General features: G+C 46.4%; 1 protein-coding gene across 5 annotated transcripts in view; it reads right to left on the bottom strand.

The window, feature by feature from the left end:
• Positions 1-17420, bottom strand: part of LOC137367435 (lysyl oxidase homolog 3B-like) — a 218431-nt gene extending 201011 nt beyond the window's left edge. For 3 of the 5 annotated variants that reach the window (XM_068028644.1, XM_068028648.1, XM_068028649.1), the window contains exon 1: positions 17292-17419. The gene's annotated coding sequence lies outside the window, so the exon portion shown is untranslated. Of the gene's footprint in view, positions 1-17291 lie in introns of all 5 variants that reach the window. The other 2 variants (XM_068028647.1, XM_068028646.1) reach the window with 1 other exon arrangement.
• Positions 17421-19678: the final 2258 nt, after the last annotated feature.

Here is a 19678-nt window from a genome sequence, read left to right as displayed (position 1 = left end):
AACTGATATCAATGATTCAAATGAGGGGAGCGATGGCATGGTAGCTAAATTTACAGATGACACAAAGATAGGTAGGAAAGTATGTTGTGAAGAGGATATAAGGAGGTTGCAGACCGATATAGATAGGGTGAGTGGGCAAAAATCTGGCAGATGGAGTATAATGTGGGAAAATATGAAGTTGTTTACTTTGGCAGGAAGAATAAAAAAGCAGAGTATTATTTAAACGGAGAATGACTGCAGAATTCCGAGGTGCTGAGGGATCTAGGTGTTCTAGTGCATGAGTCACAAAATGTTAGTCTGCAGGTACAGCAAGTAATAAAGAAGGCTGATGGAATGCTATCCTTTATTACGAGAGGAATTATTAATAAAAGTAAGGATGTTATGCTTCAGTTATACAGGGCATTATTTAAGGAAGGATGTAAATGTGTTGGAGGTGGTTCAGAGGAGGTTTACTAGATTGATACCTGGAATGAGTGGGTTGTCTTATGAGGAAAGGTTGGACAGACTGGGCTTGTTTTCACTGGAGTTTAGAAGAGTGAGGGGAGACTTAATTGAAGTATATAAAATACTGAACGGTCTTGACAAGGTGGATGTGGAAAGGATGTTTCCTCTTGTGGGTGAGTCCAGAACTAGGGGGCACGGTTTTAAAATTAGAGGTCAGAGATGAGAAATTTTTTTCTCCCAGGGTTGTGCGACTTTGGAACACTCTGCCTCAGAAGGTGGTGGAGGCGGGGTCATTGAATATTTTTAAGGCAGAGGTAGATAAATTCTTGTTAGGCAAAGGAATCAAAGGTTATCGGGGATAGATGGGAGTGTGGAATTTGAGACATTCATTTATAGGATGTGGGCGTCGCTGGCCAGGCCAGCATTTATTGCCCATCCCTAATTGCCTTTGAGAAGGTGGTGGTGAGCTGCTTTCTTGAACCACTGCAGTCCATGTGAGGTAGGTACACCCACAGTGGTGTTAGGAAGGGAGTTCCAGGAGTTTGACCCAGCGACAGTGAAGGAACGGTGATACAGTTCCAAGTCAGGATGGTATGTGACTTGGAGGGGAACTTGCAGATGGTGGTGTTCCCAACCACTTGCTGCCCTTGTCCTTCTAGGTGGTAGAGGTCGCGGGTTTGGAAGATGCTGTCTAAGGAGCCTTGGTGCATTGCTGCAGTGTATCTTCTGGATGGTACACACTGCTGCCAATGTGCGTTGATGGTGAAGGGAGTGAATATTTGTGCATGGGTTGATAATCAAGTGGGCTGCTTTGTCCTGGATGGTGTCGAGCTCCTTGAGTGTTGTTGGAGCTGCACCCATCCAGGCAAGTGGAGAGTATTCTATCACACTCCCGACTTGTGCCTTGTAGATGGTGGACAGGCTTTGGAGAGACAGGAGGTGAGTTACTCGCCGCAGGATTCCTTGCCTCTGACCTGCTCTTGTAGCTACTCCAGTTCAGTTTCTGGTCAATGGTGACCCCTAGGATGTTGATAGTGGGGGATTCAACGATGGTAATGCCGTTGAATGTCAAGGGAAGATGGTTAGATTCTCTCTCTTGTTGGAGATGGTCATTGCCTGGCACTTGTGTGGCATGAAAATTATTTGCCACGTATCAGCCCAAGCCTGGATATTATCCAGGTCTTGCTGCATTTCTACACAGACTGTTTCAGTATCTGAGGAGTCATGAATGGTGCTGAACATTGTGCAATCATCAGCGAACACCCCCACTTCTGACCTTATGATTGAAGGAAGGTCATTGATGAAGCAGCTGAAGATGGTTGGGCCTAGGAACTCCTACAGTAATATCCTGGAGCTGAGATGATTGACCTCCACCAACCACAACCATCGTCCTTTGTGCTAGGTGTGAATCCAGCCAGCGGAGGGTTTTCCCCTGATTCCCATTGACCTCAGTTTTGCGAGGGCTCCTTGATGCCATACTCGGTCAAACGCTGCCTTGATGTCAAGAGCAATCACTCCCACCTCGCCTCTTGAGTTCAGCTCTTTTGTCCATGTTTGAACCAAGGCTGCTTCTCTTTCCACAGATGCTGCCAGACCTGCTGAGTGATTCCAGCATTTCTTGTTTTTATTACTGGAGCTGAGTGGCCCTGGTGGAACCCAAACTGAGCATCAGTGAGCAGGTTATTGCTAAGCAAGTGCCGCTTGATGGCACTGTCGACGACACCTTCCATCACTTTACTGATGATTGAGAGTAGGCTGATGGGGCGGTAATTGGCCAGGTTGGATTTGTCCTGCTTTTTGTGTACAGGACATACCTGGGCAATTTTCCACATTGCCGGGTAGATGCCAGTGTTGTCGCTGTACTGGAACAGCTTGGCTAGGGGCGCGGCAAGTTCTGGAGCACAGGTCTTCAGTACTATTGCCGGAATATTGTCAGGGCCCGTAGCCTTTGCAGTCTCCAGTGTCTTCAGTCGTTTCTTGATATCATGCGAGGGAATCGAATTGGCTGAAGTCTGGCATCTGTAATGCTGGGGACTTCAGGAGGAGGCCGAGATGGATCCTCTACTCGGTACTTCTGGCTGAAGATTGTTGCAAATGCTTCAGCCTTGTTTTTTGCACTGATGTGCTGGGCTCCCCCATCATTGAGGATGGGGATATTTGTGGAGTCACATCCTCCAGTTAGTTGTTTAATTACACCACCATTCACGGCTGGATGTGGCAGGACTGCAGAGCTTAGATCTGATCCGTTGGTTATGGGATCGCTTAGCTCTGTCTCTCACATGCTGCTTACGCAGTTTGGTACGCAAGTGGTCCTGGCTTGTAGCTTCTGATGAAAAGTCACTGACCTGAAACATTAACTCTGCTTCCCTCTCCCCAGATGCTGCCAGACCTGCTGAGTATTTCCAGCATTTTACTTTTATATTTTTGTAACTTCGCCAGGTTTTGAGGTCTCCCTGGTGCTGCTCCTGGCATGCCCTCCTGCACTCTTCATTGAACCAGGGTTGGTCTCCTGGCTTGATGGTAATGGTAGAGTGGGGGAAATGCTGGGCCATGAGGTTACAGATTGTGGTTGAGTACAATTCTGCTGCTGCTGATGGCCCACAGCGCCTCATGGATGTCCAGTTTTGCATTGCTAGATCTGTTTGAAATTTATCCCATTTAGCACGGTGATTGTGCCACACAACATGAAGGACGGTATCCTCAACGTGAAGGCGGGGCTTCGTCTCCTCAAGGACTGTGCAGTGGTCACTCCTAGCAATACAGTCATGGACAGATGCATCTGCACCAGGCAGGTTGGTGAGGACAAGTATACTTTCCCTCTTGTTGGTTCCCTCACCACCTGCTGCAGACCCAGCTATGTCCTTTATGACTCGGCCAGTCGTGGTGCTACCGAGCCACTCTTGACGATGGACATTGAAGTCCCCCATCCAGAGTACATTCTGTGCCCTTGCCACCCTCAGTGCTTCCTCCAAGTGGTGTTCAACATGGAAGAGTACTGACTCATCAGCTGAGGGAGGGCTGTAGGTGGTAATCAGTAGGAGGTTACCTTGCCCATGTTTGACCTGATGCCATGAGACTTCATGGGATCCGGAGTCGATGTTGAGGACTCTCCGGGCAACTCTCCCCCAACTGTATACCACTGTGCCACCACCTCTGCTGGGTCTGTCCTGCCGGTGGGACAGGATATACCCAGGGATAGTGATTGCAGTGTCTGGGACATTGTCTGTAAGGTATGATTCCGTGAGTATGACTATGTCAGGCTGTTGCTTGACTAGTCTGTGGGACAGCTCTCCCAACTTTGGCACAAGCCCCCAGATGTTAGTAAGGAGGACTTTGCAGGGTCGACAGGGCTGGGTTTGCCGCTGTCATTTCCGGTACCTAGGTCGATGCCGGGTGGTCCGTCCGGTTTCATTCTTTATTGACTGTGTAGCGGTTAGATACAACTGACTGTCTTGTTCGGCCTTTTCAGAGTCAACCACATTGTTGTGGGTCTGGAGTCACATGTAGGACAGCAGATTTCCTTCCCTAAAGGACATTAGGGAACCAGATGGGTTTTTTTTCACAACAATCAACATGGCCATCATTAGATTAGCTTTTAATTCCAGATTTATAATTGAATTCAAACTCCACCTTCTGCCATATTGGGATTTGAACCCATGTCCCCAGAGCAATACCCTGGGTCTCTGAGTTACTAGTCCAGTGACAATACACTACGCCACTTCCTCCCTCTAAGATCAGCCATGATCTTATCAAATGGCAGAGCAGGCTCAACAGGCTGAATGGCCTACTCTTGCTCCTAATTCATACGGTCATATGGGAGAAATAGAGAGTCCAAAACAGAGTCAGAGAGAGACAGAGAGACACAGAGATAGAGAGAGAAATAGAGATCGAGAGAAATAGAGTCAGAGACACAGAGATAGAGATAGAGAGGCAGTGTGAGATAGAGGGTCAGGAATAGAGAAATAGAGGGAGAGAGTCACACAGAGATATATAGAGAGACAGAGAGAGGGAAATGGAAAGAAAAAGAGAGGGAGACAGAGACAGACAGATAGAGAGAGGGAGGCAGAGAAAGACTAAATCAGTAGCTGACAAAATTACACAATATGAACAAGCTGCTTGCTAAAGCCTCCCTGGGGCATTGTTGAATGTAATATATTTACTGACTAGGTTGTGTCAGTGCTCCTGGAAGTGAGGCACAGTTTGGGAATATCGAGCTGCTGCTTTCTGGTTTGACTGTAAACAAGCAGAGTGTGATCCTGTGCTCGGGCACAGAGCCAGGTCAGACTGCCCCTCACCCAGGCCACAAGCCTCATGGATTTTCCCAGCATAGCAACAGATTGTCACAACAACAGAAAACATCCGCCACATCCCCAGCACCATTTACCACAACTGCACAGCGACCAGGGAAAGAATAAATGAAGGAACATGCATTTTGAAAACGTCGCTAATGATCTCAGGACCTCCCAAAGCATTTTATATCCAATGGAGTACTTTTCTGCATTGTAGTCACTGTTATAATGTAGGAAATACAGCAGGCACAGCAAGATCCCACAAACAGCAATGTGATTATAGAATCATACAGTAGAGGAGGTAGACATTCAGCCCATCGTTTCTGTACTGGTTCTTAGCTCTGCTTCCCTCACCCTTCCAGGCAGCACATTCCAGATCATAACAATTCACTGAGTAAAAAAGCATTTTCTTTTTAATCTCTCCTCTGGTTCTTTCACCAATTACCTTAAATCTGTCTCCTCTGGTTACCAACCCTCCTGCTTGCGGAAATAGCTCCCCATCGATTCTATTAAAATCCCATATAATTTTGAAAATCTCTGTCAAACCTCCTCTTAACCTTCTCTGCTGTAAGATGATCAACCCCAGCCTCTCCAAGGCCTTGACATCCTTCCTAAGGTGAGGTGTCAAGAATTGCCCATGATACACCATCTAACACCTAACCAGTGTTTTATAAATGGCCATATAATCTGGTTTTTAGTGATGCTGATTGAGGTATAAATATCGTCCGGGTACCAGACACCCCTGCTTTTCAAATAGTGCACATGGGGTGTTTAATGTCCACCTGAGAGGGAAGGTAGGACCTCGGTTTAACAAAAGACAGCACCTCTGACAGTGTAGCACTCCCTCAGTATAGAAGTGGGAGCGTCAACCTGGATTATGGGCTCAGATCTCTGGCTTGGATCCTGAGCCCTCGGCCTACTCACGCTGAGGTAAGAGTGCTATCACTGAGCCACAGCTGACAGAGAGCAGCTTTGTGGTCAGATGATGGCAGGAGGTAAACATGGGACAGAGTTTTGGGATTTGAAAAATAGAACAGCAGAAAGCTTGCATCAAAAAGTGGCAATTTAAAAAAATAACTCCTCTGTGCGTTTTCTGCTTCTGAACCCATTGGTCGTGCACAGCCTCCTCACAGTGTGGTGTGGGGTCTCTGCGAGCACTCGTTGGTGAGGTCGTAGGCCCCCAGAATCTGCTTTTCAGCCCTCTGATTCCCATGCAAAGATAAAACTGAACGCCTGTCTGTCTGTGTCCCTGCTTCATAAAATGACCCACTGGCCTCTGTACTGGAATGGAGTTGACCCAGAGAGAGGGCAGAGATCACAAGTGAGAACATAGAACATAGAACAGTGCAGCACAGTACAGGCCCTTCGGCCCACGATGTTGTGCCGACCCTTTAACCTACCCTAAGGTCAAACTACCTATATACCCTTCATTCTACTATCGTCCATGTACCTATCCAAGAGTCGCTTAAATGCCCCTAACGTATCTGCTTCTACTACCACTGCTGGCAGCGCATTCCACGCACCCACCACTCTCTGTGTAAAGAACAGGGCAATCAGCTGTCAGAGAGAGAGAGAGAGAGAGACCATTGCAGCTCTGAATCTGAAAGAATGAGTGGCAGGGAGCAGCAGCTGAGGAGAGGACAAATAGCCGTGAGATTGAAACAAGACGGGTGGATCAGCTGTGATCTCACTGAATAATGGAACAGGCTTGAAGGGCTGAATGGAATCATCTGGTTTTCTCGGAACATATCTGATAGCTCTTTCAAAGAGCCAGGACAGGCACGGTAGACTGAACCACTTCCCCTGTGCTGTGCTAAGAAGGAGGCCGTTCAGTCTACCGTGCCTGTTCTGGCTCTTTGAAAGAGCTATCAGATCTGTTCCGAGAAAGCCAGATAATTCCAGCCCTGCTTCTGAAAGAATAATGAGGAATGTTCAGCTCCTTTTCCACTCTCCCATCAACAGGGTTCTCTCTGCTGGTAAATCAGCCTTTTCAGAGGAAGCTGATTGGCTCTCCTGTTTGAGGGAATAACTTACCTGACTGCGTGTGCACTTGCTGATGTCAGCACAGCCCAAAACAAGGAGCTGTCTATGCTCCAACGCCGTGCAGTTCCAAAACATTCCATCCCCTTTTAGCCACTGCTACACTCATTTACACTGCCTGCTTTAGAGTCTTCGATTGGTATCTCATTCCTAAACCCAATTTCGGCTCTGGGTGGAAACATTTCCCTGATTTCCCTTCTTATTAGGGCTAAACATTGTTAACTTGTGTCCCTGAGAATTTCTGTTGCGTCTACAGCACAGAAACTGTTATTTGGCTGCATGGCCCATGCCAGCATTCATGTTCCCTCTGTAACCCAAATCCCTTCTCCATCATGGATGCATAAAACCTCCCATTGAATGCATCAACATCTCAAAGAATCGTACAGCACAGAAGGAGGCCATTCAACCCACTGTGCCAGTGCTGGCTCTTTTCTCTTTCAAAAGTTACGGTTCAACCTGCTTCCACCATCCTTTCAAGAAGCACATTCCAGATCGTAACAACTCAATGCATAAAAAATAATTCTCATCTCCCCTCTGGCATTTTTGCCAATTATTTTAAATTTGTGCTCTGATTACCACAATCTGGTTCAGCCACAGCTCCAACTGATAGCAGGTTCCACAGTCTCAGCACCTCAATCAGATCACCCCTTAATCTTCTATAATTACAAAAAAAACAAGAGCTTGGGGCCGAGGCAACTGAAGGCGCGGTTGCCAATGGTGGAGCGATTAAAATCAGGGATGCATAGAGGCCAGAATTAGAGAAGCACAGATGTCTCGGAGGACTGTAGGAGATGACAGAGATAGGGAGGGGGCGAGGCCATGGAGGGATTTGAAAACAAGGATGAGAATTTTAAAATCAAGATGTTGCTTAACCGGGAGCCAGTGTAGGTCAGTGAGCACAGGGGTGATAGGGGAACGGGACTTGGTGTGAGTTAAGACACAGGCAGCAGAGTTTTGGATGACCTCAAGTTTATAGAGAGTAGAATGTGGGAAACCAGCCAGGAGAGCATCGGAATAGTCAAGTCTAAAGGTAACAAAGACATGAAGGAGGCTTTCAGCAGCAGACGTGCTGAGGCAGGGGCAGTGACGGGCGATATACAGGAATACAAGCCTAGTCTATGCAATATGTCCTCATAATTTAACCATTTTAGTCCTGGTATAATTCTGGTGAATCTGCGTTGTACCCTCTCTAAGGCAAATATAACTTTCCTGTGGTGCTGTGCCCAGAACTGAATGCAGTGCTCCAGATGGGGTTCAATCAGTGCCCTGTACAGGCCTTTCAGGCCATCGTGTCCACACCGAAGTTGGCAGTGGTTTCTTGGCGCAGTTGCTGCCTCCTGTTTTTGTATTGCTGACGTCTCTTCACACTGCTGCCTAGAGAGCTTGAGTTTGTCGCTCATCTCCTGCAGGCGCTGACTCTCACTGTGGTTACTGTCCTACAGGATGGGGCTGTCCCCTCTTACCCCAAGAAGCCACACTTTACATGGGAGCCTTGGTGCTGAGAGAGTGCAGGATATTCCAGAAACCCAGGCTGTGAGCTCAAATCCCACCAGAGCAAGTTGTGAAATTGCATTCAATAAATCTGGTAATTTGTGGAGTGACACCAGACGAGGACCATTGAAATCTACCAGAATGTTGTAAAAACCCAACTGGTTCATGAAAGCCCTTGAGTGAAGGGAGCCTGCCATCCTACATGTGACTCCAGTCCCACACGACATGGTTAACTCAATGCCTTCTGAAGTGGCCTAACAAGTCACTCAGTTTTCAGTAAAGTGAGGGATAGAGAATATGGCCTACTCCTGCTCCAAATTTGTAATATCATACTTTCCAGTGAGCATCACTCACTGGTGAGCAGACACACTCATGTGTCATTGTGTGAAAATGTTAGTGTCTGTTAGTGTGTGTGTGTCTTCACTATTGAGGATACAAGTAACATCCCAGAATTAGCTGTAAATCAGGAAATGGAAGGGAGGGAGAGAGAAACTCAAGAAAATTACAATCCACCAGGGAAGTGGTACTGAGTAAATTGTTGGAGCTGTGGGCTGACAAGTCCCAGGGTCCTGATGGACTTCATCCTAGGGCGTTAAAAGAAATGACTCGTGAGATAGTTGATGCATTGGTTTTAACTTTCCAAAATTCCCTAGTTTCATGAAAGGTTCCATTAGATTGGAAAAAAGTGAATGTAACTCCTTTATTCAAAAAGGGAAGGAGACAGAAAGCAGGAAACTACAGGCCAGTTTGCTTAACATCTGTCATTGGGAAAATGTTAGAAGCTATTATTAAAGATGTTAAAGCAGGGTACTTAGAAAAATTCAAGGTAATCAGGCAGAGTCAACATGGTTTTGTGAAAGGGAAATCATGTTTAACCAATTTATTGGAGTTCTTTGAAGAAGTAACATGTGCTGTGGATAAAGGGGAACCGGTGGATGTACTGTACTTAGATATCCAGAAGGCATTTGATAAGGTGCCACATCAAAGGTTATTGTGGAAAATAAAAGCTCATGGTGTAGGGGATAACATATTGGCATGGATAGAAGATTGGATAGCTAACAGGAAACAGAGAGTAGGAATAAATGGGTCATTTTCTGGTTGGCAAGATGTAAACAGTGATATGCCGCAGGGATCTGTGCTGGGGCCTCAACTTTTTACAATTTATATAAATGACTTGGATGAAGGGACTGAAGGTATGGTTGCTAAATTTGCTGATGACACAAAGATAGGTAGGAAAGTAACTTGTGAAAAGGACATAAGGAGGCTACAAAGTGATATAGATAGGTTAAGTGAATGGGCAAAGACCTGGCAAATGGAGTATAATGTGGGAAAATTTAAAATTATCCATTTTGGCAAGAAGAATAAAAAAGAAGCATATTATCTAAATGGTGAGAGATTGCAGAGCTCTGAGATGCAGAGGGATCTGGATGTCCTAGTGCATGAATAGCAAAAGGTTAGTATGCAGGTACAGAACATGATTAGGAAAGCTAATAGAATGTTATTGTTTATTGCAAGGGGAATTAAATACAAAAGTAGGGAGGTTATGCTTCAGTTATACAGGGCATTGGTGAGACCACATCTGGAGTTCTGTGTACAGTACTGGTCTCCTTATTTAAGGAAGGATGTAAATGCGTTGGAAGCAGTTCAGAGAAGGTTTACTAGACTAATACCTGGAATGGGCGGGCTGTCTTATGAGGAAAGATTGGACAGGCTAGGCTTGTATCCGCTGGAATTTATAAGAGTAAGAGGCGACTTGATTGAAACATATAAGACTCTGAGGAATCTTGACAGGGTGGATGTGGAAAGGATGTTTCCCCTTGTGGGAGAATCTAGAACCAGGGATCACTGTTTAAAAATAAGGGGTCGCCCATTTAAGAGAGAAATTAGGAGAATATTTTTCTCTCAGAGGGTCGTGAGTCTTTGGAATTCTGTTCCTCAAAAGGCAGTGGAAGGAAAGTCTTTGAATATTTTTAAGGCAGAGGTAGATAGATTCTTGATAAGCAGGGGGTGAAAGGTTATCGGGAGGAGGTGGAAATGTGGAGTAATCAGTTCAGCCATGAACTTATTGAATGGCAGAGCAAGGTCGAGGGGTCGAGTGGCCTCCTCCTGTTCCTAATTCGTATGTTGGTATGTTAGCGTATATGTGCCAGTGTGTATTCGAGTGTATGTATTAGTGCGTGCATGAGTTAATGTGCTAGTGTGTATGTTAGTGTCTGTTAGTGTGCGCGTGTGTATGTGTTACTGTGTATGTGCTAGTGTGTGTGTTTGTGTATATATGTGAGTGTGTGTTAGCGTGTGTATGTTAGTGTGTATGCGTATGTGTTAGTATGTGTGTAATAGTGTGTGTGTTACTGTGTATGTATTAGTGTACATGTGCCAGGGTGTGTTAGTGTATATCTGTTAGTGTGGGTGTTAGTCTGTGTGTGTGTATGTGTTAGTGTGTGTGTGTTAGTGTGTGTGTGTTAGTGTGTGTGTGTTAGTGTGTGTGTGTTAGTGTTAGTGTGTTAGTGTGTTAGTGTGTTAGTGTGTTAGTGTGTTAGTGTGTATGTGTTAGTGTGTTAGTGTGTTAGTGTGTTAGTGTGTTAGTGTGAGTGTGTTAGTGTGAGTGTGTTAGTGTGAGTGTGTTAGTGTTAGTGTGTGTGTGCTAGTGTGTATGAGTTTGTGTGTGTGTGTGTGTTAGTGTGTGTGTGTTAGTGTGCGTGTGTTAGTGTGCGTGTGTTAGTGTGCGTGTGTTAGTGTGCGTGTGTTAGTGTGTGTGTGTGTTAGTGTGTGTGTGTGTTAGTGTGCGTGTGTTAGTGTGTTAGTGTGTGTGTGCTAGTGTGTATGAGTTTGTGTGTGTGTGTTAGTGTGTGTGTGCTAGTGTGTATGAGTTTGTGTGTGTGTGTTAGTGTGTGTGTGTTAGTGTGTGTGTGTTAGTGTGTATGTGTTAGTGTTAGTGTGTTAGTGTGTATGAGTTTGTGTGTTAGCGTTAGTGTGTTAGTGTGCGTGTGTTAGTGTGTATGTGTTAGTGTGTGTGTGTTAGTGTTAGTGTGTTCGTGTTAGTGTGTGTGTGCTAGTGTGTATGAGTTTGTGTGTATGAGTTTGTGTTAGTGTGTTCGTGTTAGTGTGTTAGTGTTAGTGTGTTAGTGTTAGTGTGTTAGTGTTAGTGTGTATGAGTTTGTGTGTGTGTTAGTGTGTATGTGTTAGTGTGTATGTGTTAGTGTGTATGTGTTAGTGTTAGTGTGTTCGTGTTAGTGTGTATGAGTTTGTGTGTGTGTGTGTGTGTGCGTGTGTTAGTGTGCATGTGTTAGTGTGCATTAGTGTGTGTGTGCTAGTGTGTATGAGTTTGTGTGTGTGTGTGTGTTAGTGTGTATGAGTTTGTGTGTTAGCGTTAGTGTGTTAGCGTGCGTGTGTTAGCGTGCGTGTGTTAGTGTGTGTGTGTTAGTGTGTGTGTGCTAGTGTGTATGAGTTTGTGTGTGTGTGTTAGTGTTAGTGTGTGTGCTCTAGTGTGTATGTGTTAGTGTGTGTGTGTTAGTGTGCGTGTGTGTGTTAGCGTGCGTGTGTTAGTGTGCGTGTGTTAGTGTGCGTGTGTTAGTGTGTGTGTGTTAGTGTGTGTGTGCTAGTGTGTATGAGTTTGTGTGTGTGTGTTAGTGTTAGTGTGTGTGCTCTAGTGTGTATGTGTTAGTGTGTGTGTGTTAGTGTGCGTGTGTGTGTTAGTGTGCGTGTGTGTGTGTTAGTGTTAGTGTGTGTGTGCTAGTGTGTAAGAGTTTGTGTGTGTTAGTGTGCGTGTGTTAGTGTGCGTGTGTTAGTGTGTGTGTGTTAGTGTGTGTGTGTTAGTGTTAGTGTATTAGTGTTAGTGTGTGTGTGTTAGTGTGCGTGTGTTAGTGTGCGTGTGTTAGTGTGTTAGTGTTAGTGTGCGTGTGTTAGTGTGCGTGTGTTAGTGTGCGTGTGTTAGTGTGTGTGTGTTAGTGTGTGTGTGTTAGTGTGTGTGTGTTAGTGTGCATTAATGTGAATCTCCTGTGTGTGTTTGTCTCTCTGGGTCTGTCTTTCTTGGTTCTGTTGCTTAGAATCAGAGGTGATGAGTTCAAGTCCCACTCTGGAGACTTGAGCCCAGAATCCAGACTAACTTTCCAGTGCAGTTCTGACAGAGTGCTGCACTGTTGGAGGTGCCCTCTTTTAGATGAGACGTCAAATTGAGGCCCCTCAGGTGGAAGTAAAAGATCCCACAGCCACTATTTTTGAAGAAGAGCAGGGGGATTGTCCCCGGTATCCTCACCGATACGTATTCCACAACCCACATCCCAAAACAGATTATATAGTCATTATCACACAGTTGTTTGCGGGATCTTGCTGTGCACAAATTAGGTGCAGTGTTTCCTACATCAGTGACTACACTTCAAAAGCACTTAATTTGCTGTAAAGCACTTTGAGACGTCCTGAGGACGTGAAAGGTGCTATAGAAATGGAAGTTTGTCTTTCCCTCAGTCTGGATGTGTTTGGCTATACTTCATTATGGGTCTCTCTCTCTGGCCATGTTTTTCTCCTTCTTTCTCTCTGTCTGGATCGCTGTCTAGCTGTCTCTGGCTATAACTCTCTTTGTCTGGGTCTCTGTCTGACTCTGTCTCTTGCTATAACTCACTCTGTCTGGGTCCCTGTCTGTCATAGAGTTATACAGCACAGAAACAGGCCCTTCGGCCCATCATGCCTGTGCTGGCATCAAGCACCTATCTATTCTAATCCCATTTTCCAGCACTTGGCCCGTAGCCTTGTATGCTATGGCATTTCAAGGGTTCATCTAAATACTTCTTAAATGTTGTGAGGGTTCCTGCCTCTACCACCCCTTCAGGCTGTGTATTCCAGATTCCAACCACCTCTCGGTGAAAAAAATTTTCCTCAAATCCCCTCTAAACCTCTGGCCCCTTACCTTAAATCTATGTCCCCTGGTTATTGACCCCTCCACTAAGGGAAAATGTTTCTTCCGACCTAACCTATCAATGCCCCTCATAATTTTGTATACCTCAATCATGATCCCCCCCCCCCCCTCCTCAGCCTTCTCTGCCCTAAGGAAAACAACCCTAGCCTATCCAGTCTCTCTTCATAGCTGAAATGCTCCAGCCCAGGAAACATCCTGGTGAATCTCCTCTGCACCCTCTCCAGTGCAATCACATCCTTCCTATAGTGTGGTGCCCAGAACTGTACACAGTACTCCAGCTGTGGCCTAACTAGCGTTTTATACAGCTCCATCATAACCTCCCTGCTCTTATATTCTGTGCCTCGGCTAATAAAGGCAAGTATTCCATATGTCTTCCTAACCACCTTATCTACCCGTGCTGCTGCCTTCAGTGATCTATGGACAAGTACACCAAGGTCCCTCTGACCCTCTGTACTTCCTAGTGTCCTACCATCCATTGTATATTCCCTTGCCTTGTTAGTCCTCCCAAAATGCATCATCTCACACTTCTCAGGATTAAATTCCATTTGCCACTGCTCCGCCCATCTTACCAGCCCATCTATATCGTCCTGTAATCTAAGGCTTTCCTCCTCACTATTTACACCACCAATTTTCGTGTCATCTGCAAACTTACTGATCATACCTCTTATTCTGCCTCCTGCCACTAAGCCAATTTTGGATCCAATTTGCCAAATTGCTCTGGATCCCATGGGCTCTTACCTTCTTAACCGATCTCCCATGCGGGACCTTATCAAAAGCCTTACTAAAGTCCGTGTAGACTACATCAACTGCTTTACCCTCATCCACACATCTAGTCAGCTCCTCGAGAAATTCAATCAACTTAATCAGACACGATCTTTCCCTGACAAAGCCATGCTGACTATCCCTGATTAATCCCTGCCTCTCCAAGTGGAGATTAATCCTCTCCCTCAGAATTTTTTCCAATAATTTCCCAACCACTGATGGTAGACTCACCGGCCTGTAATTACCTGGTTTATCCTTGCTACCCTTCTTGAATAATGGTACCACATTCGCTGTCCTCCAGTCCTCTGGTACCTCTCCTGTGCCCAGAGAGGATTTGAAAATTTGTGTCAGAGCCCCTGCTATCTCCTCCCTTGCCTCACATAAGAGTCTGGGATACATCTCATCTGGGCCTGGGGATTTATCCACTTTTAAACCTGCTAAAACAGCTAATACAGTTCCGAAGAAGGGTCACTGACCCGAAACGTTAACTCTGCTTCTCTTTCCACAGATGCTGCCAGACCTGCTGAATGGTTCCAGCATTTCTTGTTTTTATTAGTGTTTTCTCATGTCCCCTCTTCACTCTCCTAATTACTTTTTTTAAGTACCCCCCTACACTTTCTGTACTCCTCTAGTGCCTCCGCTGTTTTCAGCAATCGGAATCTGCCATAAGCCTCCCTTATTTTTCCTGATCCAATAGTCTATATCCCTTGACATCCAGGATTCCCTGGATTTGTTGGTCCTACCCTTCACCTTAACGGGTACATGTTCGCTCTGTCTCTGGTCATAACTCTGACTGTCTGTGTCCCTGTCTGATCCGGTCTCTGGTTATAGAAGCATAGAAAATAGGAGCAGGAGTAGGCCATTCGGCCCTTCGAGCCTGCTCCACCATTCAATATGATCATGGCTGATCATCCAACTCAGTAACCTGTTCCCGCTTTCCGCCCATATCCTTTGATCCCTTTAGACCCAAGAGCGATATCTAACTCCTTCTTGAAAACATACAATGTTTTGGCCTCAACTGCTTTCTGTGGTAGTGAATTCCACAGGCTCACCACTGTTTGGGTGAAGAAATTTCTCCTCATCTCAGTCCTGAAAGGTTTACCCCATATCCTTAGACTATGACCCCTGGATCTGGACTCCCCCACCATCGGGAACATCCTTCCTGCATCTACCCTGTCAAGTCCTGTTAGAATTTTATAGGTTTCTATGAGATCCCCCCTCACTCTTCTGAACTCCAGCAAATACAATCCTAACCAACTCTGTCTGTGTCCCTCACTGGTTCTGTCTCTGATTCTAACTCTGTCTGGGTCCCTGTCTGGTTCTATCTCTGGTTATAACTCGGTCTGGGTCCCTGTCTGCCTCTATCTCTGGTTATAACTCTGTCTGGGTTCCTGTCTGCCTCTATCTCTGGTTATAACTCTGTCTGTCTGGGTCCCTGTCTGGTTCTGTCTCTGGTTATAACTCTGTCTGGGACCCTGTCTGGCTCTGTCTTTGGTTATAACTCTGCCTGGGATCCCTGTCTGGTTCTGTCTCTGGTTATAACTCTGTCTGTCTGAAACCCTGTCTAGTTCTGTCTCTGGTTATAACTCTGTCTGGGTCCCTGTCTGGTTCTGTCTCTGGTTATAACTCTGTCTGGGTCCCTCTCTGGTTCAGTCCCTGGCTACAACTCTGTCTGGGTCCCTGTCTGGTTCTGTCTCTGGTTATAACTCTGTCTGGGTCCCTCTCTGGTTCAGTCCCTGGCTACCACTCTGTCTGGGTCCCTCTCTGGTTCTGTCTTCGGTTATAACTCTGTCTGTCTGGGTCCCTGTCTGGTTCTGTCTCTGGTTATAACTCTGTCTGGGACCCTGTCTGGCTCTGTCTTTGGTTATAACTCTGTCTGGGTCCCTCTCTGGTTCAGTCCCTGGCTACAACTCTGTCTGGGTCCCTCTCTGGTTCAGTCTCTGGCTATAACTCTGTCTCGGTCCCTGTCTGGTTCTGTCTCTGGTTATAACTCTGTCTGGGTCCCTCACTGGTTCAGTCCCTGGCTACAACTCTGTCTGGGTCCCTGTCTGGTTCGAACTCTGTCTGGGTCCCTCTCTGGTTCAGTCTCTGGCTATAACTCTGTCTGGGTCCCTGTCTGGTTCTGTCTCTGGTTATAACTCTGTCTGGGTCCCTCACTGGTTCAGTCCCTGGCTACAACTCTGTCTGGGTCCCTGTCTGGTTCTGTCTCTGGTTATAACTCTGTCTGGGTCCCTCTCTGGTTCAGTCCCTGGCTACAACTCTGTCTGGGTCCCTATCTGGGTCTGTCTGATTATAACTCTGCCTGGGGACCCTGTCTGGTTCTATCTCTGGCTATAACTCTGTCTGTCTGGATCCCTGTCTGGTTCTGTCTCTGGTTATAACTCTGTCTGGGTCCCTGTCTGGTTCTGTCTCCAGTTATAACTCTGTCTGGTTCAATCTCTGGTTATAACTCTGTCTGGGTCCCTGTCTGGTTCTGTCTCTGTCTGGGTCCCTGTCTGGTTCTGTCTCTGGTTATAACTCTGTCTGGGCCCCTGTCTGGTTCTGTCTCCAGTTATAACTCTGTCTGGCTCAATCTCTGGTTATAACTCTGTCTGGGTCCCTGTCTGGTTCTGTCTCTGGTTATAACTCTGTCTGGTTCTGTCTCTGTCTGTGTCCCTGTCTGGTTCAATCTCTGGTTATAACTCTGTCTGGGTCCCTGTCTGGTTCTGTCTCTGTCTGGGTCCCTGTCTGGTTCTGTCTCTGGTTATAACTCTGTCTGTTTCAATCTCTGGTTATAACTCTGTCTGGGTCCCTGTCTGGTTCTGTCTCTGGTTATAACTCTGTCTGTTTCAATCTCTGGTTATAACTCTGTCTGGGTGCCTGTCTGGTTCTGTCTCTGTCTGGGTCCCTGTCTGGTTCTGTCTCTGGCTATGACTCTCGGTTGCTGTCTCTCTCTGGGATCCTCTCTTTCTCTCCGGGTCTCCCTCTGTCCCTTTCTCTCTCTCAGGTTCTGCCTCTCTGTACTCCCTGAAGTCGGGACTTTACTCATGCGGATGTTATCGGTATTTCTTGCTGGACTGTTTTTATTAAATTATGAATTAATTTTGACTCGGAACTAAATCGATGTCTGAAACAGCACCTTTCCTGTCCTGGTCATTCATTCATTAAAAAATAAGGTCAGTTAATGACTGGGAGAGATTTGGCTGAATTCCGCTGCAATTTCAAATTCCCATTCTGACCTGGAGTCTGAAATAACTAAACACTTGCCCAAAAGAACTCAAGTGGGGAAAAAGACTAAATGTCGACCGAACAAGAATAATTTAGAAGTCATTTAAAATAGTTTTAATTGCGGAAAATACTTGCGTTAATCTTACCTGATTTGAGAAACTTTTCCAAACTTTCTCCTGGTCCCCAGCCTTGTCTAGTCTGACTCCAGCTGCTCTCTCTCTTTCTCCCTCCCTCTCTCCCAACATCTCACATTTTTCTCTCAGTTCAGTGTGATTGATGTCAGCACTGAGGGCAGAACTAACACAAGTGGGCGGCTCAGAACCAGAGGGGAAAGTGAAGGGAATCATTCAGAAAATGAGGACCGTTAGAAGGGAAATCAAAGTTATTTTTTGATTCTACAACTCTCTGTACTGTATGTTTTAAAGAGACATTGCACCCACACAAAGAGCTAACTATAAAGAATAGAGGGAGCACTCAGCATTGAGTCCTCATGGAGGAGTGTGTGAGGTATGGAAATCTAATTAACATGGTTTAAGGAGTATTGATGGAGTGGGTAGGGACTGTTTCCACTGGCAGGAGAGTCGGTAACCAGAGGAGGCACAGATTTAAGATAATTGGCAAAAGAACCAGGGGCGTGATGAGAAGTGTTTTGAAGCAGAGTTATACAGTCATAGAGTTCTACAGCATAGAAACAGGCCCTTCGGCCCACCGCGTCCATGCCGACCAAAATGCCTATCTATACTAATCCCACCTGATAGAGTTGTGATGTCACATGCTGCCTGAGAGGTGCTGGAGCAGATTCAGCTTTCAAGAATGGATTGGATAAACACTTGAAATATGTGAGACTGTGGGGAAAGAGCAGGGAAGTGAGGCTCAGAAAGAGCTGCCACAGGCATGATGGGTCAAGTGGCCTCCTTCTCTGCTGTAAGATTCTGAGATGTTGAACTGGGCCTCCAACCGCACCCCACCCCCACCCCCCGCACCCCCAACACCGCCCACCCGCCCACCCATCCCTGCCGTCTGCCCTCTCAGGTGGATGTAAAATATACCATGACACAATTGGAAGCAAAACCTGGCCAATATTCCTGCCTCAACTGCCTCCATCAATCACTTAGCTCACTGCAGTTTGTGGGATCTTGCTGTCTGCTGTCGGTTGCCATGTTTGTACACATCAGCACTGCTTTAAAAGTAATTCATTGGTTGTGTTTTTTAAAATTCATGCATATGAACATCGCTGGCCAGGCCAACATTTATTGCCCATCCCTAATTGCCCTTGAGAAGGCGGTGGTGAGCTGCCTTCTTGAACCGCTGCAGTCCATGTGGGGTAGGTCGACCCACAGTGCTGTTAGGAAGGGAGTTCCAGGATTTTGACCCAGTGACGGTGAGGGAACGGTGATACAGTTCCAAGTCAGGATGGTGTGTGGCTTGGAGGGGAACTTGCAGGTGGTGGTGTTCCCATGTATTTGCTGCCCTTGCCCTTCTAGTTGGTAGAGGTCGCGGGTTTGCAAGGTGCTGTCCAAGGAGCCTTGGTGTGTTGCTGCAGTGCATCTTGTAGATGGTACACACTGCTGCCAATGTGCGTCAGTGGTGGAGGGAGTGAATGTTTGTAGATGGGGTGCCAATCAAGCGGGCTGCTTTGTCCTGGATGGTGTCGAGCTTCTTGAGTGTTGTTGGAGCTGCACCCATCCAGGCAAGTGGACAGTATTCCATCACACTCCTGACTTGTCCCTTGTAGTTGGTGGACAGGCTTTGGGGAGTCAGGAGGTGAGTTACTCGCCGCTGGATTCCTAGCCTCTGACCTGCTTTTGTAGCCAAGGTAATTATATGGCTACTCCAGTTCAGTTTCTGGTCAATGGTAGCCCCTAGGATGTTGATAGTGGGGGATTCAGCAATGGTAATGCCATTGAATGTCAAGGGGAGATGGTTAGATTCTCTCTTGTTGGAGATGGTCATTGCCTGGCATTTGTGTGGCATGAAAATTATTTGCCACGTATCAGCCCAAGCCTGGGTATTGTCCAGGTCTTGCTGCATTTCTACACGGACTGTTTCAGTATCTGAGGAGTCACGAATGGTGCTGAACATTGTGCAATCATCAGTGAACATCCCCACTTCTGACCTTATGATTTAAGGAAGGTCATTGATGAAGCAGCTGAAGATGGTTGGGCCTAGGACACTACTCTGAGAAACTCCTGCAGTGATGTCCTGGAGCTGAGATGATTGATCTCCAACAACCACAACCATTTTCCTTTGTGCCAGGTACGACTCCAACCAGTGGAGAGTTTTCCTCCTGATTCCCATTGACTCTTGCTAGGGCTCCTTGATGCCATACTCGGTCAAATGCTGCCTTGATGTCAAGGGCAGTCACTCTCACCTCACCTCTGGAGTTCAGCTCTTTTGACCATGCAACTACCAGACAGATTTTTGATCTACAAGGGAGTCAAGGGTTATGGGGGGTGGAGGGGAAGGCAGGAAAGTGGAGTTAAGGCCACAAACAGATCAGCCATGATCTTATTGAATGGTGGAACAGGCTCAA

Source organism: Heterodontus francisci, chromosome 1 (assembly GCF_036365525.1).
Source record: "Heterodontus francisci isolate sHetFra1 chromosome 1, sHetFra1.hap1, whole genome shotgun sequence".
In the NCBI taxonomy this organism is placed as follows: Eukaryota; Metazoa; Chordata; class Chondrichthyes; order Heterodontiformes; family Heterodontidae; genus Heterodontus; species Heterodontus francisci.
This window is presented reverse-complemented; position numbering and strand designations above follow the sequence as displayed.